Raw genomic sequence first — 17,141 nt, 5'->3', positions numbered from 1 at the left:
CAACTTTTCTTTAAATCTAAAATTAGATTAAACAAAATAAAGTGTTAAAAAGCAAGAGTCCCTAGGAGAATCTAATCGCAGCCAAAATAGAGAACAATTCCAGCCCTCAATCACCGAACCCCTTTCTCCCTACTCAAGGGAAATGTTTTTTTTCCTATCTTGACCTCAACAAATGGACTAGTGTGGGGTAGTTGAGGTAAAGGGCAACAACTGTAAGTAACAACATCAATGCTATGCCCAGGAAAACATCCATGGTTGGTGCCATGGGAACCATATACTTGGAACATAAACATAATGGTAGACATATTTGGTATCTGGCTGCCCTATACCCCTCCTGCCTCCTTTTGGTAAGAGCATCCCAATTTATTTTTAAGAATCACCTATTTCCTTTCGAGCAGCCTTGATGGCCTTAATCCTGGAGTTGGATATCCTTGAACTTTGAATCTTGAGAAGAATAACTTAAGGACAGTGGTGTCTGGACAAAGCTCTCAATTATCTCCCATTAACTAGGTCCAGAGCTGCTGGGGTTCCAGTACTTTGTCAAGTTTTATTCTCTGGCCTTTCCTTTGATTCTCTGAACTACCCATAAAACTTCTTTCTTTCTGAGAGACAGCTGGGCAGCTCAGTCAGTTAAGCGTTGGAGTCTTGATTTTGGCTCAGGTCATGATCTCACAGTTCATGAGTTCAAGCCCCACATTGGGCTCTGTGTTGAGAGGGCAGACTACTTGGGAGGTTCTCTCTCCTCACTCTCTGCCCTTCCCCCTGCTTGTTCTCTCTCTCTCTCTGTCTCTCTCTCTGTCTCTCAAATAAAAAACTTAAAAAAAAAACTTTCTTCTTAATGAATTAGCTAAAATTAGCTACTCCTTGCTACCAGGGAACTCTAAAAAAAATACAGGTGTGCTGATCTGAATGCTCTGGTCACCCAGTCCAGGTGGGAAGAAGGCATCTGTATGCCATTGAAAGCGATGAATAATACTAAACTTCAACATGTATTCCTGACCTCAATAAGGGTACCCCTTCCATTAGATTTTAGGAAACCATTAATGTTGCAGGTATACGTAGGGGTCTCTCTTAATGGAGGTTAATACTTGAGAAAAAGAGTGACCTGGCAGAAAAAAAAAAATATTTCCAGTTGTGGCAGAAATAGATCCTAACACCATACTATGTCAGAATTGTCTGTCTTCCTACTAGGTTATGAGGGTCTTGAGGGTGAAAGAATGTTATTTATCTAGCACCTTACTTGTGCCAACAGCTTGCACCATGTCTGACATAGAAGGGTTCATGATAAATACTTAATGAGTAAGTGCATGGGACTATTGCTATCACATGACTTTAAAGCACTTATGCTAAAATTCTGTGTTTACAGTTTGCTCAGTCTAAGACTAGAAGCCAAAACATTTTAGGAGGAGGGGAAAAAAATCTATTTATGTAATAAAGTGGCTTCATTCCTAAAGAGTCCCTCATTTTAATAAAATAATAATTGCTTAAAAATCGTCAGCTCAAACCGCTATCATGGTCATGCTCACTGAAGTTTCTTCCCAACTATCTGCCTTCCTACAACAGCCAAACTAATAAGAACTACCTGCATGTGATGTGAATCAGGTGATGGAACATTTGAGAAGCGCCTAAGATTTCTCACTGGTCCAGCCTGTTGGCAAGGCAGGAAAGGTGAATGTAAGCTACAAGAACCCAAGAATACGACTCAGGGCACTAGTCATGGTGGGAAAGAGTCTGTGGCCTTGTTTATAGAAAACTCCATTCATATGGAAACCCCATTCCTATGTAAGAATATTAGGATCTTTTATAGCACTTAGCCATGTTGCAAACTTTGTGCAAAAGAATTCTTCGGGCAGGGAGGAAGATGAAATGAAATGGTGGGACATGGCAGTATGTGAAAATCAGTGTTCTCAGAAGCCATCCAGAGAATCCATTCTATCTGGTTAAGGTAGGAAGTGACTTACTCAAAAGACAGAATGCTCAAAGAGTCTTTGGAAGCACTGAAGAAACAGGCTCTGGAGTGTGTAGGATCAACCCCCAGAACCTCAACACAGAACCAGCTGGAAAGGGGATTGCCACTCCTGCTGATTTCAGAACCACACTGCCTCTCCCACCATCTGCACCAGCAAAATGGATGCCCTGCCCCCAGCTTGCTTCCTCCCATAAATCACTTCTGCATCTACATCTCAGCCTGTGCATTTGATTAGCAGAGCCTAAGTCACATGACTGTACCCTGAGGGCAAAAGAAACAGAAAGGTGGGGGCTGTGCATTCTTTCTTGGGAAGATGAAATTCACACCCCAAGGAACCATCATAATGTGAGAAGAGTATCAACTGATTTGGCTAACAGAGTAAACTACAATGATTCAGACTTTAAAACTCTCAAGCTCTTGATTAATTGTACTAATCTGTCCCCTGCGTGCTGTTTGCAGCCATCAGGTAGAAGTGGGCGTGACTATCAGTTTCAGGATGGCTGCTCCAAACATCAGTCATCTCCCTGCTAGTTATCTCATAAAGGAAAAGAATTATGCACTGAGCACACAATATATGCCAGACACAGTACCAAATGCTTTATATGCATTATTTTAAAAATCTCTTCAATAAGCCCAATTTGAGGGTACAATTCCCATTTTTACAGATAAAGAAATTAGTACCAAGAAATTAAATAGTATTTCTCCAAGTCACACAGTAAGGTGGTGCTAGGATTTAATTCGAGGTCTTGGTCAAGTTATGCTCTTTCTACTATATTTGGTTCCTAACCAGGGCATCCATGGACCTTTCAAAGGTAGTACTGGCTTCGAGAGTTCTTGTAATTGTGAATGTGCATTTCTCTGGGGAAGGTCACCTACAGCTTTTACCAGATTTCCAAAGGGATATATGACTTCCAAGCAGGAGTGAACAACTGTAGTAACCAAAGATTTGGTAGATGAGCTCATGATCATAAAGCTGTTGTTACACAAATGGAGGGAACCCTCCAAGTATTTGTTAATTTTTTTATCTTAGCATTTATTACTTGTGATATCATTTTGCAATCTAAGATTCAAGTTTAAAATCTGAGTCAGGAGGGGCGCCTGGGTGGCTTGGTCAGTTAAGCGTCCGACTTCGGCTCAGGCCATGATCTCATGGTCTGTGAGTTCGAGCCCCACGTCGGGCTCTGTGCTGACAGCTCAGAGCCTGGAGCCTGTTTCAGATTCTGTGTCTCCCTCTCTCTCTCTGCTCCTCCCCTGTTCATGCTCTGTCTCTCTCTGTCTCAAAAATAAATAAACGTTAAAAAATTTTTTTTAAATCTGAGTCAGGAGGCCTCTCTTGGGGTGGGGGGGATACCTATCTGTGTAGAAATGAGCAAGGTTTAAAACCAATGAGATAGTTTCTCTCTCCAAGATGAGGAAGGGCTGAACAAAATAGGAACACATTTTTCATTTAACTTCTGAAGTCCTGGCTGTACATCAGAAGACCTAGCATCTATTTGTAACTTTGTCACTGATGCCATTTATCAGAGCCTCCATCACCTGTGTGATGGGGGTAATATAAAACCTGCCATCATTTCCTCCATCACAACGTTATGAGATTGTTTTGGAAGTACTTTCATTTCCCCAACAGAAAGGCATTATAGATCTGTATATATACCTGTTATGACTTCTTTGGGGAGAAGAAATCACCTCAGAGAAGACTTGGTTTATAGCTTCCAGTACTGAGTGATTTCTGAGCCTCACAGGCATCCGTACACAGGATGTTCTTTGTAGGGAACAACTTGTTTATTTCTTAGTTTTACATGTCTAGTGGGTTGCTTCTTCCCCCTTTCCATTTATTGCCTGTTTTTTTAATAAAAAAATCCAGCATAAATAAGTCTCTTAAATTGTGTTAGCTAGCTAGAATGTTGCTTTAGTGGTTCATTATTTATGTCTTTCTGTCAGCATGCATGTTATTTTACAGAAAGCAAAAGCTTTACTCAAGCAACAAGATAACAACTGTTTTAAAATTTTTTAATGTTTATTCATTTTTTAAGAGAGAGAGGGAGAGAACGAGTTGGGGAGGGGCAGAGAGAGAAAGAGACAGAATCTGAAGCAGGCTCTAGGCTCTGAGCTGTCAGCACAAACTCCAACATGGGGCTTGAACTCACCGACCACGAAATCATGACCTGAGCCGAGTTGGACACTTCACTGACTGAGCCCCCCAGGTGCCCCTTGATAACTGTTTTAAAACAGAAAGATCCAAAGACAGTTTGCCTGGTCCACTGGTAGAAGCAGCAGTATACAAAATAGAGGAGAAGGTCTAACTGTAACATTTTATGAATAGGGCGAAGCATCTGAGTGTGACATGTTCCCTTCTTTGCCATCTAATCCCCAAGCAATCAGTTTTTTAAATGGCACTTTAGACAAGGTAATGAATATCTACTAATACCAAATATAAGCTTAATTTGAAAGCTGTAGAATAGGCCATAAATAAAAACATTGAGTGATTTCAGTAGCTCAGCTCATTCATACTAATGGAAATATAGATTGTCAACAAGGGAAGTCAACAGCTCTTCTCAAATAGGGTAAAAGGCCAGATGGTATGAGGTTCAATTGTTGATTGTTGTTATGCTTTCTGTTATTGTTGTGTTGTGGTGTGTGTGTGTGTGTGGTTTTATTTTTCAGTGATCTTCATATAGAAAAACATGAGGAATTCACAGTTATGGTGGTATCTAATACAAGAATTCAGTATGATATTTATTAAGCAGGTGACAGGGAGGGAAAAGAGACAAGGGAGAAATTTTGAAAGCCTCGGCTTGATTTTTTCTCCCAAATATTGTAGCTTGTAATTTCAAACTTAATCTTGCGTATTAAACTGCTTGGATGAATATTAATTTTATGTATGTATGTATGTATGTATGTACGTATTTACTTTTAAAGTAAGTTTCACGCCCAGCACAGAACCCAAACTTACAACCCTGAGGTCAAGACCTGAGCTAAGATGAAGAGTCAGACTCTTAACTGACTGAGCTGCCCAGGTATCCCTTAATTGTACTTATTCAATTAAGTGCCCAATGTAGGAGCAAGAGTTACCTTCCTAGGTGTTAAAGAATTCTTCAGATCAACACCAACACAGGAGACCCGAGATACATTATATTTCCCCTATAAGAATCACACAACACTCCAGCTGTCAAGACCCTTCCATAGCCATTTGTTTATCAAGTCTTGTTGATTTTTCTTTCCCATAACTCTCCCATTCATCTCTTCTTCCCCAGGTTAAATTCTGCTTCCCTGACTCAGGTCCTCATGACCTCTGAGATTACTGCAATAGCCCTCTAGGTGATTTCCTAGCTTATAGTATAGCCCTTCAAACTTAGTGCATATCCCCATGCCAGATTAATATTCCAGAAATAGCACTTTGATCATGCCACACTCTCTTGCATGTCACTAAGATAAAGGCCAAAATTCTTAGCCTAGCATGCAAGGCCCTAGTTTCTTTCCAGGTTCACCCTCCAAACCTCCTTCCACAAACCTTATGCTCATGCCAAAATGGATTATTCACTGTTTATAACTCAGCCTCTACTCCACTCTTGTCCCCTTGGGTTTCTATGTACATAGAATCTTATTTAGCCTCCTTTCTACACATACAAATCCAACAACTACTCAAATTCTATATATATGTCCAAACTTAACTAAAATCCAATCTCCCTCATGGCAACTTTAAAACATTTCCTCTAGTTCTTGACAATTCTCTCACTGAGAGGAGGGGTAGAGGTCCCCTATCCTCCAATCTAGGTTGACCTTTAGGGATTTGCTTTCAACCATTAGAATACAACAGAGGGAATGGAATGCTCCATGCCTTCCAAGACCCTGTGATAAATGGCCTGTACTTTCTACCTGCTTGTCTTAGAATAGTTGCTCTAGGGGCAGCCAGACACCAAGTAAGAAGCCCCAAAACCCTGAGACTACCATGCTGGAGAGGCCATGTCTAGGCACTCTGGTTGACAACCCACCTGTGCCCTAGCATAATTACTGGTCAAGAGAGACATCTTGGATATTCATTCCAGAACCTGCAGATGATTGCCCTGGTCGTCAACCTAGGAAAGAACTGCCCCACCAAGCCCTGCTCAATTCCTGATTCCCAAATCAGAAGCAAAATAAATGGTTGTTTTAAGCCACTATGTTTGGGGATCATTTGTTATACAACAACAGTAATTAGAATGCTCCCATAGATTCTCTCTGACCTCTGTCCTAGGATCACTTCTCCCTCTTTAAATTCCAAGGATTTATTTTCTATCCTCATTCATTCAGGAAGCATTGAGGCATCTACTAAGTGATAGACACTGTGCTGGATGCTGGGGAGGCAACAGGTTTTGAGAAAGACATTATCTGTGCTCTCAAGATATTTAGAATCTGGTAGAGAAGGACAACACAACAGGCAATTATAATACATGATGTCTGCGGTAAATATGTGAACACCTATTTTGTGCCAGGCACTCTGTCATAGAGAGATGAGTTTGGAAATAATCATTTTCATAGGCTGTGGCATACTGAGGCAAAATTATTCTAGAGACAACTGAGTATGTACGTCTGGGATTCTGAACAGAGAGAGAAGTGGGTTGGGGATTGAGCTTTGAGGGTCAAGAACACATTGACAGTAGTGAAAAACCAAAGCATGGATGAGATTCCCCAGGGACAGGGGTGGAAAAGGCAGAGAACCCAGGCAGGAACACAAAGAACGAGTGTCCTTCAAAAGAAAAGAAAGATCAGAGAAAAAGCAAGGAAAGCAAAATCTCTGGATCCCCAGATCAATGCCAGTGGCGGTTTCAAGAAACAGGGAGGAGTCAGGTGTGCCAAACACTTCAGGGCCCAAATAAGAAAAAAACGTAACATTCGTGTAGATAATCGGAATGTCTCTGATGCCCCTTTCACTCTGGTCTTGGGTTGTTATTGGAGAACACTTTTAGGTGTAAAGGTCTCTCTAAAGTTGTAAGCTCTTTGTGGACAGAGATTATTTGTGTTGCAAATTTGAATTTCACATAGTTATAAGATTCATATGTGTAAAGCAAAAACTATTTTTTTGTTAACTGAAATGAACAATGGGTCCCCATTTCTGCCTATGGCAGATTTAATCTGCCGTCATTCATGTAAATGTAGTTTTTTCTATTTTAAAACTTTTTTTTTTTTTTTGGTATATGCTAAAATCCAGAATTCTACTCATTCCTCTTTGACTTCCCTTAGAAATGGTCCAGGTTCCAGGGGTGCTAATATGTGGTCCTGGCAGGGAGACTGCTTCCTCTAGTGTCCAGTGCTCACAGTGGATTCTGCTCAAGTGTAGCTCATCCTTCCCGATCTTGAACGTGAAACTCTGCCTTCATTATATCCATTGCTAACATCTGAAGCCCTTCACAGTCTCTAGTTGTTGACCGACACAACCTGAATATCTCTGTTCCTTCTCGATCTGCTAATCACTCCTTTACTCTCCACCTAGCTGCTTACTTATCCTCCACTATGGTAGGCAGAATCCTGAGAACCCTGGACATTTCCTTCGGTCATTCCTGGTCTACCACCACGGGGCCATAGTAGACATGGAGCTATTTTAGAGTTTATGGTACAAATTCTCTAAATTTATACCAAAAAGAACACATACTGTTATGTATTTCTTATTATGTCAACAATATCAATTTAGGGCATAGAACGTCATACACAAAGCCAAATTTTCAGACTCTTCCAAACCTATTCTATCATAAGAGCTTTAAGAGCTCTTGAAAATCAAAAATGTTTTGGCTTTCAGACCACTCTCTTTGCTCTGGACTTTAATAACTTTCTTGAAAGTGAAAATTACTTTATTCTATACTGCATTTAATACTTCCTACCAGGAAATGCCACTGATACAATGGGAAGAAAACAGGACTAAGATTGTCCAAGAACCAAAAAAATGCATCAGATAATATTTCAAAAGTATTACCCAATTATGTTGGCTATGCGTAGTATGGGATCAAATCATATAATTTAAAATATTGCTGATGATTTTTGTTATGAAAAAGGCAACTATGTCAGCCTAACATTTGCTATCATTTGTAATTATGGGTTTCCAAGGTCAGTCTTTAAAGGACTTTTTATTCCATTAATAGCACTTAAAATATAAACATTTAAACTATAAACAGGATCAGGTGTCAGAAAACTATTGGTGGTTATGACTTTGCTGCTCCCCCAAAATAATGTCCCATAGGCATTATGAAATGAGAAATAAAAATTAATACTAATTTTCCCCCAGTAATTATACTTCTTTATATGAAAGTAAAACTATTCAACCATACAAGCACACATATTTACTAATATGACTAACTGCTATTTAAATAGGACATATAAGTAGGAAGCCATTTAAAGAAATATAAGATTCTAGATACAGTTATGTCCTCCCTTCTCATAATCTTTGTTGTTAATCAATCAGTGCTTAATTTAATCCTGGGTTTGTCCTGAGTTCAAACACAATTAACTAACTCTTTATGTTCCCAAGAATCAAACTTCAACCTTTGGACCACTTTCCCCAATTGGCACACCTTTGGCTATTTCTGATTAAGGAATATTCCTGTAACTGCCTATTTTTCCAGGCTACTGCTAAAGCAATTTTCCACAAGTTCTAACTCTCTTCTTTTTAAAGCATATCCTTGTTCTTTTTCTGTTCTGTTCTTTTTTCAGAAATCTTAGTGGAAATTGAGAGAGAGAGTGAGGAAAAAAAATATATGTATGTATATATAGACATGTACTACCTCTGCAATTACATTGGGGAACAATCTTCCCCAATCTAGGAGAAATTTCTCCATCTTACCACCTCTCCAACTCCCTCTCTTATGTGGAAATCTGGCTTCTATCTAGCAATCAATACTGAACCATGGTTTCATACGTAAAGCTCCTTTGAAAATGGGCTAGGTTTACAAAGCAAAGCTCATCAAAATTTCTTTTCTAGTTAGAGCCTATGATTATTAAAAAAGAGATAAAATAATGTCACCTGAGTTAGGCTAACTTTCGACCAGCAGAAAACCAAAGCAATAATTTCAAGGGTGAAAGACGCTCTTGACAGTGCTTTTTGTTTTTACTTTTACAAGAAAGAGCAGTTAAAGAGTTTCATTAGAAGGTAAGATCCAATCACATCTTAGATGGTGGCCTAACAATACAGCAAAGTTGAGAAAATGAATGAATGGTGGGAGACAGAAACAAGAAAACAAAAAGAAAAAGAGAAGACAGGAAGACTGAATCTGATTGCTTCCAAGAGAAATTGAAGCACTTAAAGTCAATGAGGGAAGAAGGAAGCATACGGATGATCGAAAAAACAGAACCAGAGAAATATTGGTCCTATGCTTCTAAAAGTAATTTGGTTATAATATTTACAGTAAAAAATAAATGACTTAAAAGCAAGCAGTTCATCTTTTGCTGGATCTCTTGTGAGTAATCAACACATATTTGCTGAGTAACAAAAGGTGAGGAAGGAGGTTCTTAGAGGAAGTCCAAGTATGTGGATAAGGAAGAAGGGGACGATTTTCTGTGCAGAGATAATTCTGCTGAATTCCAAGAAGGGGAGCTGTTACTGATATCTGACCTATGACGTACTAAAACATTTTAGGGATGTGTTTATAGCTTTGGTCTCCCCCGCATGGCTCAAAGTGGGTGGGTATGCGGTACACCACACTCTAAAAAGCCTCTTACTGACTTTCTAGAGGATTACTGTGAACAATTTTTCTCCTCATAGGAACCACCCCTTCACTCTGTTCTCTTGCTAGTTTCAGTGCTAAAAGCATACCATGAATTTACAGAAAATTTTCTACACGTTGTAAAGTAAAAACATCTTCCAGCTATTTTCAGCATTTCCTCTTTTTCCCATTAATGAAAAGTCAGAGGTGACACTTGTTTATCTAGGAAGAGAAGCGCTTACTTCCTCTACCTCAGACAGCCTGTGGCCAGAGAATCCAAGTGATGACTCCTGTGCCCTCAGGCATAACCTCAAATTTACTAAACTAAAATTAAGAACAGTGTGTTTAGTTGAGAACCATGTTTTTCAACCATGTTGTTTTCTACTTCTTGTCAATCTTCTGATATTTTTTCTAACAAGTTACGGAGTTAAAAAATTGAGAAATGTCCAACAACAAAACCCCCTGTAAAGTTGTTACCTGCCACAAATGATCCCCTTCTTATTATGCCTTCTGAAACAAAAATGTTCTGGGACACTTGCTTTAAAATATGCCATGGGGAAATAGGGATTTGAAGGTTACTGGTGAAACAGGATTGGCCATGTGCTGATAATCTTTGAAGCTGGATAATAGGATGACAAAGTTCATTATTCTATTCGGTTTTCTTAATTAGATAAAATGTATATATAAAGATGTTAGAACACCAAAAAAAGTAGAAATAATGGGATTCTTTAATAATAGGGAATGGCTAAAAAATGATAAATGATAGCATATTCACAAAATGAACTATCATACGGCCACTAAAGAAAAAAAAATTTTTTAAGTTTATCAATTTATTTTGAGCAAGGGGGGAGGGAGAGAGAGAGAGAGGGAGAGACAGAATTCCAAGCAGGCTCAGCACTATCAGTGCAGAGCCAGATGTGGGGCTCAAACCCACAAACTATGAGATCATGACCTGAGCTGAGACCAAGAGTCAGACACTCAACTCACTGAGCCACCGAGGTGGCTCACTAAAGAAAAATGTTTTTAATGAATATTTAATGTCATGGAATAATGCTCCCAATTTGCCAAGTGAAACATCTGAGTGACAATAAATATGTACAGTATAACACCAATTTTTTAAAAATATAAATGTCTGGGATAAAATTCTCCAGGTTAACCCAATTTTAATTTTTATCCTAACAAAATAATCACAAATGCATTTAAAACAAGTACTCACACAGATGTTCAGTATAGAATTTATTGTAATTTAAAAAATGGGATAGGTCACCTGGATGGCTGTTGGTTGAGCATTCGACTCCTGCTCAGGACATGATCTCTCAGTTCGTGAGTTCAAGCCCCACATAGGGCTCACTGTCATCAGCACAGAGCCCCCTTTGGATCCTCTGTCTTCCTCTCTCTGCCTCACCACTGCTTGCACTCTCTCAAAAATAAACAAACATTAAAAAAAAAAGAATGTAAAAAAATTAAAGTTTAAAAAGGGGTCAATTTTCTGTATGTTAACTAGAAATTAAATAAAAACCTGAAACAAAAGAAATAAATAAAATAAAAATGGTCAACTTAATGTGATAGGTCTATTTAGTGGAAAACTATACAGTCACATTGTTTGGAGAATAGTTAATGAATTGGAAAATGTTTTTAAAATGATGTCAAGTTAAATGGCACATTACCAAACTCTATATATCATAGTCCATGTTTATTGAAAAAGGATTCAAATCTATGTGTAGCTTGGTAAGAAGGAATTTCAAAATTTCAAGCATAGGGCCAACAAGTGAAGCAGAAAGAAATTATCTGGGTTATAGTTATTCTTAGGTTAGGATTAAGTCACAGATTGAAAATTTATATAGCACTCTTGCTGATTTCTAAGTTCTTTTTTAAACCACCATTGTATTAGACTTTCTGATCCAGGCTGTAAAGCAGAATCTGTCCTGGGCACTGTGGTAGATAAAGAATTCCCAGTATTACTCTCTTGGTCCCCACCCTGAGTCCTCAGTCCCAGGCTGAAGCTTCATGATGTGTGACATTTTAATGACCTACTTTAAATGTCCAATTTTTTCTTGAGCCCCACAGCTGCTACTTCCAGGTGGGGCAACTTACCAACCTCTGTCTTGGTGGTCGAGACAAACCCAGAGACCTGGCCCTGGGGCTTACAACTCATGACCCGTCCTCCATTCAGAAATGGGAGATACTTTTAGGTAGGCATTTTCTTTCCCTGTATGTGCGTAAAGATAGGCAGTGGACCTAGATAGGTCAGTAAATAAAGAGTCACTTTTATCTTAAATCCCTTTCTGTCTTCATATTTGCCCAGTATGGGAATTTTGACATTTTATTTAGATGGCTTCCCATGGTCATTCACTTGGGACAGGAGACTCTAAAGCAAGATGATAGCTCAAGTGCATAGTTTTCTACCAACCTTGTTCTGTGTATATGCTCAGTAAATAAACTTCCATTCTTGGTGACAGGAAACAAATGATCTGAATAATATGATACATCTGGAAAGCAAACATTCCTAAAATCACCCCCCCACACACACACACACCAAATACTTCATAATATAAAAATAGTTCCCAAAGATCAAAACATACACAAAAATGAACCTCCCATAGAAAACTTGAGTATAAGGCATAAAGAGATACTAAAAGAGAACCCAAAAGGCTAATGCATATAGAAAAGAATGTTTCATCTTTCTGGTAATTAAAAAAAATAAAGCACAGTAAAATATATTTTTCGACTATCAATTTGGTATTTTAAACTAATGTTAATATTCAACCGCAGCGAGAGAGTAGTCCCACGGGTGATGTCATGTCCTAGGTGTGAGTGTAGAGAAGTCTTTCTGAAAAGCAATTTAGCAGTATGTATCAAGAAATTGCATAAGGCTTGCTTTCTTCCACCTAGTAATGAAATTCCTAGAAATCTGATACTAGGAAATATCAGTAATGTTGACAAAGACTTAAATGCAACTTTCTCATTATTATTTATAATGGCAAGGAATCAGATGCAATCTAGTTGTCCAATAAGAGACTAGTTAAACAGTGGCATGTTCATGCTACGGAATATTATGTAGCCATAAAAGCAATCATATTTGCTGGCAAACCCTTCTCCACCTTTAGGTGTCTGCTCTGTTCTTCAAGAAAGTCTTTCCAGTTAGGTGCTACCAGCCTATATTTTCTATTCCACATTGTGATACTTACCTTATTCCATAATAGTCGCTTTTTACCCGCATGTCTTCCCATTTGACTACAAAGTCCAAGACAACAAGTGCCATGTTTCTTTTCTTCTTCGCTATGTCTCCAGTGCCTGGAAAAATACCTGACTCATGGTAAGCACTCAATAAATAATTGCTAACTAAATACCAAAAACGTCAAGGAACTGCTCATGATAAAATTTGGGGTGAAGAAAATAGGAATCAAAAGTACATAAAAAAATCTGATCAAACTTAGAAGAAGATAACGAAGGAGGAGAAATTTTATTTACATATTTAGATACAAAGAAGAGGAAACAAAACTGCCTATATGTAAAGGGTGTCTGGGTGGGTGGAATGCAAGTAATTTTAAACTTCCATATTTTCCAGGGGCTCCTGGGTGGCTCAGTCTGTTGAGTGTCTGACTTCGACTCAGGTCATGATCTCAGGGTTCGTGGGTTTGAGCCCCGCGTCTGGCTCCACGCTGACAGCTCAGAGCCTGGAGCCTGCTTCGCATTTTGTGCCTCCCTCTCTCTCTCTGCCCCTCCTCCCCCTCTCTCAAAAATAGAGTAAAACATAAAAAAAAAATTTTAAAAAAACTTCCATATTTTCCAAATGTTCTGCAATGAACACATAGGCACTACTTTTGTAAATGGAGGAAAATCTTTACAATTCTCCAAGTACAACGAAGAGCAAAACATTTCCAGAAATAAATTTCAATATATTTCTGATTCCCCAATTGTTTTGGTTTTTTCCTACTCTTAAATTCTTTACTTTTTATTTTTGAAAGAAAGAACAAATTTCTACAATTAGCATGGTTTTAAAAAACAAATGGAATGTGAGTAATTGGACTTTTTCTAGTCTCCTGGGAGGTGTGTGTGTGTGCGTGTGTGTGTGTGTGTGTGTGTGTGTGTGTGTGTGTTTGCCCACTAGAATTTTCTAGGTCTGAAACTAAGCTCTGTTATCACTGATATTGGCTGTTCATGACACCTACTAAGACTGGGTGTGTCTAGAAACACATCTGCACATCCTGTGAGCCAGCAGCTGCCCATTGTGCCTTCTAGCTCACTATGTTTTCCAATATGCAGAAGGAGTTGTCCCAGCTGCTCTGGTTTCTAGTTTCAGAAAGGCACCAATACGACAATTTATGGGGAGAATGAAACCTTTGAAGCTGGAATAACTAAATAGTAATGCTATTATTTGAAAATAAAACAAAAACAACTTCTCCCCTAAACCATGTAGGCATAGGTTATTTGAAGTTTAATTTCCTACTTGTTATAGATAATCTGAACTATGATTTCTGATGTCATTAACTGTGATTTATTTATTCCAGTGTTTCCTCACAATACCAAATACTCATTCAAGTGCCACAAATGACAAAGGGGATTCTTAAAGGTCAAAAAGAAATTCAAGAAAAAAGAAGATGATGGAATGGGATAAAGAGCTGTGTCTCGGGATGAAGAAAGAAAACGTATGTAGGTAAAAAAAAAAAACAAAAAAAAACAAAAAAAAAAACAAAACCACCATCCTGACCCATTAACAATTCAAGCCTTTTCAGAAGGAAGTCATGAACTCCAACTTTCCTATAATATTCACTCCAGCTGAGGGACAGCTTTCCGCCTCCCCGCTTAAGGAACAGCAGCCTAGTCTTCCTCCAGACTCCACCAGCCCTCCAATTGCCAGCCTTCCAAACTCTGCATGCCTGCAGGTAACCTCAGAGATTAATCAATAGGATGTAACTGGGGACCTTCATAATGTGTCAGCATTAGCCTGGCATGTTCTAGGAAGTACAGGAAAGAATGCTCAGTCCTTCACGGGTGCTCAGCAGTCCTGGGACAGCTGGAACCGTGCAGCTGTTTGGTGGGTGGAAGGAAGCCCTCCCTATGACCATATCTGGCTCCACTCCATAGGCCCCGAACGCTTCTCCCTGCTTCTGAACCGGCTGCTGTAGTTCCAACTGTAACGGTCTCTATGATCAAGAGATGTAAACATCCGTGAAGTAGGAAAAGAGGCTGTGTGGGTGGTGAATAGTTCAGGCTCTTCATTCGGGGGAGTGATCTTAACAACTTTATTGTGCTTTCTATGTCATTCTCTTCAAGATTTATTAAGTATATTGTTAGCCTTTTTGGAGGACAGTAACAAAACTCTTAAAATGAAAACAAAAATTTACTAATTTGGCCCAGGAAATACTCTTCTAGAAAATTATTCTAAGGGAATAAGTAGTGTACAAATATTTATGTACAAGGATATTCACCAAAGTGTTATTTGCAATACCAAAGTATGAGAAACAATCTATGAAGCTTGATTAAATAAATATGATACATAGATCGAACAAAGTATTAATGATCTATTACATATTATTATGCAGTTATAATATTAACTTAGAAAGAGGCTGAAATTTAGGCTGAAAACAGAATGCACACTATGACCCCGTTAATTTCAATCATATACGTTGAAGAGAGTCTAGAAGGTTCTACACCCAAATAGTAGCAATATTATCTCTGACAGTATCATGGGTAAATACCACTCTCTTCTTTATATCTTTCTATAATGACTGAATGAAGTATAAAATAAATTTTTTTTACATTTATTTATTTTTAAGAAACAGAGTGAGACAAAGCGTAAGCGGGGGAGGGGCAGAGAGAGAAGGAGACACAGAATCTGAAGCAGGCTCCAGCCTCTAAGCAAGCGGTCAGCACAGAGCCTGATGTGGGGCTCAAACCCACCAACTGTGAGACTGTGACCTGAGCCGAAGTTGGACGCTCAACCGACAGAGCCACCCAGGCGCCCCTTAATGAAGTATAAAATAAAGCAAATGAAAAAAGTATCCAGGGCTTGAGTTCAAGCCCGGCGTTGGGCTCTCTGCTGACAGCTCAGAGCTTGGAGCCTGCTTCGGATTCTGTGTCTCCCTCTCTCTCTGCCCCTCCCCCACTCATGCTGTCTCTGTCTGTCTCTGAAAAATAAACATCAAAAAAGAAAAAGGAAAAAGGATCCACCCCTGCCTTTTAGGACACAGGAAGATTTTATTAGAATGATAATCCAAGTAGCTTACTATCCCAATTTTCTGTGTAACATCACATCTCTGTCTGTACTGGGATGCATCATGGTGCTGTGCTTAAGTTTGAACTAAGCAGGAGATGTACAAATACGACACAGTTTATTTTCCAACTTACTGGCACTGCTAACTCAGGAAATCATTCTGACTACAAGCTGAATAAAATCAGTCCAAATAGCATTAGCATCTTACCTCCATGCTGTCAGAACATGCCCATAATCTTCTAACTGCAATCTGGCACCCTCATGGATGAATAGTTCTATTCATCAGAAGACTCTTATTCAGGGATTAAATATACATGGCATGGCTACCACCACCACCTCCTCTCATAACCATGGCAGACATCATTAATCACACTTTGTCCTGTGAACCCAGATGTGGCCTCACAATCTTTTCCAACACAGCTGTGCTCCAGGCAGCCCCTATCAATCATTTATTTCAATTCAAGTTGAAACCTATTAGCCATATCTGCTCTGATTACTCTGGCTGGAACATTATTATTCCTTTGACTGGTTCCCAGGACTATGGAGTAGAAAGCATGACCTCTTTCTTTCCTTAATGATCTCTCTTCCCCTTAAAATGTTTAGAACTTAGAAAGGTGTCACTGACATAAGGTTAATTCTCTAAGCAGCATGTTTTAAAAAGCATCCATCCCTGAACCACATTAAAGACCGTCTCTTTTCAAGATCTTCAAGAATTACAGGATGAAAAGGTGAACCTAGCCTCCTCGTGGTGACTGCATTTATATTCCACACAAAATAAGAGAATGTGGAAAGCACTCACAACCATTAACAGAAAGTAGAACCTGGGAAGGAGTGTGGCAGACTAGAATGGACATGGCTGACTTACATGAAACCACAGCAATAAAGGAATAACTTCTGTATTCAGTATCCATAAAAATTATACTTCTTCCAAAATTTTGTCTGAGGAAGGCATTGTGAAATCTCAAACAGGGAACTTCCACTTGTGAGCAGACAAATTCCAGCCTTATAGAAATAATCATTTCAGAGCCTAGATCGATATGACAGATTAGTCATGTATTTCTAACCTCCAGCCTCAAATCACAAGAAACACACACACACACACACACACACACAATCAGCCCTGGGAAAGTAGAAATAGTATGTTATTGTACTCCAGAAATTTTGAAGAAATCCTGAAAAAACAAAGATGATGTAATCTCATTGGTAGAAGAAACCACAGCCCACATCATGGAGACCAACTATAACTAAGAAAGTGGGGGTGCTTTAGGAGGAACTCCAAAATGGA

The sequence above is a fragment of the Panthera leo genome, chromosome A1, assembly GCF_018350215.1.
Source record: "Panthera leo isolate Ple1 chromosome A1, P.leo_Ple1_pat1.1, whole genome shotgun sequence".
NCBI classification, from domain to species: domain Eukaryota; kingdom Metazoa; phylum Chordata; class Mammalia; order Carnivora; family Felidae; genus Panthera; species Panthera leo.
The sequence above is the reverse complement of the archived record's forward strand: the minus strand, read 5'-3'. Positions refer to the sequence as shown.